The sequence below is a fragment of the Protobothrops mucrosquamatus genome, unplaced genomic scaffold (genome assembly GCF_001527695.2).
Source record: "Protobothrops mucrosquamatus isolate PMUCROS unplaced genomic scaffold, P.Mucros_1.0 scaffold3646, whole genome shotgun sequence".
Lineage (NCBI taxonomy): Eukaryota > Metazoa > Chordata > Lepidosauria > Squamata > Viperidae > Protobothrops > Protobothrops mucrosquamatus.
This window is the reverse complement of record NW_015389607.1, coordinates 57,164-58,237: the sequence shown is the minus strand read 5'-3', so window position 1 is coordinate 58,237 and position 1,074 is coordinate 57,164. Positions and strand designations below refer to the sequence as shown.

The 1,074-nt window shown below is 33.1% G+C and overlaps 1 long non-coding RNA gene across 1 annotated transcript in view; it reads left to right on the top strand.

Annotated features, from left to right (window-relative positions):
• The window catches only part of LOC107297998, a 31,021-nt gene extending 30,364 nt beyond the window's left edge, over window positions 1-657 (top strand). The window contains exon 3 of the long non-coding RNA XR_001549142.1: window positions 621-657. This is a non-coding gene — a long non-coding RNA (uncharacterized LOC107297998). The remainder of the gene's footprint in view (window positions 1-620) is intronic.
• Window positions 658-1,074: the final 417 nt, after the last annotated feature.

Sequence of the window (1,074 nt, the reverse complement as noted above, 5' to 3'; positions counted from 1 at the left end):
TTCTTTTCCGTTCCATTCTATTCTATTCTATTCTATTCTATTCTATTCTATTCTATTCTATTCTATTCTATTCTATTCTATTCCTGTTCTGTTCCATTCTGTTCTTTTCCGTTCCATTCCATTCCATTCCATTCCATTCTCTATATTCTATTCTATTCTATTCTATTCTATTCTATTCTATTCTATTCTATTCTATTCTATTCTATTCTATTCTATTCCTGTTCTATTCTATTCCTGTTCTGTTCTGTTCTTTTCCGTTCCATTCTATTCTCTATATTCTATTCTATTCTATTCTATTCTATTCTATTCTATTCTATTCTATTCTATTCTATTCCTGTTCTGTTCTGTTCTTTTCCGTTCCATTCTATTCTCTATATTCTATTCTATTCTATTCTATTCTATTCTATTCTATTCTATTCTATTCTATTCTATTCTATTCTATTCTGTTCTGTTCTGTTCTGTTCTGTTCTGTTCTATTCCATTTCCATTCCATTCCATTCCATTCCTACTTTCTGTCTTTGGATCTGGCCTGTTCCCAAATTGCAAATCTAAGTTACCTTTACACACAATGTATTCGATTTTAACATTTTGCTTCCTTTTTTTCCCCCCGTTTGGAAAAGTCTGGAAGAAGCGAGAACGAAACAGGGAGTCAGAGAATCAAACCTCTGTTTGAAGAAGATCCTTTGTTCGGTCGACAAACATCATATCAACATGCTGCTGTCCATATACCAACCGATATCTACGATGGCTGTAAGTGTGGAGAGATTAATACCATCTTCTTTTTTATATATATAAATATTTTATTAATTTTCTATTTTTACAAACAAGTGCTTAATAAACAACGTGTTGACGGTCCATTAATAATTCCGTGGTACATGTAAGCTTCTTCAAACTAAATCCAATATTACACCATCTAATACAGGGCTCTTCAAACTTGGTCCTTTTATGACTTGTGGACTTCAACTCCCAGAATTCCTCAGCCAGGCACGCATTACAAAGCCTTAGTAAGACCACACTTGGAAAACTAAATCCAGTTTTCGTCACCATGATATAAGAAAGATGTTGAGGCTCTGG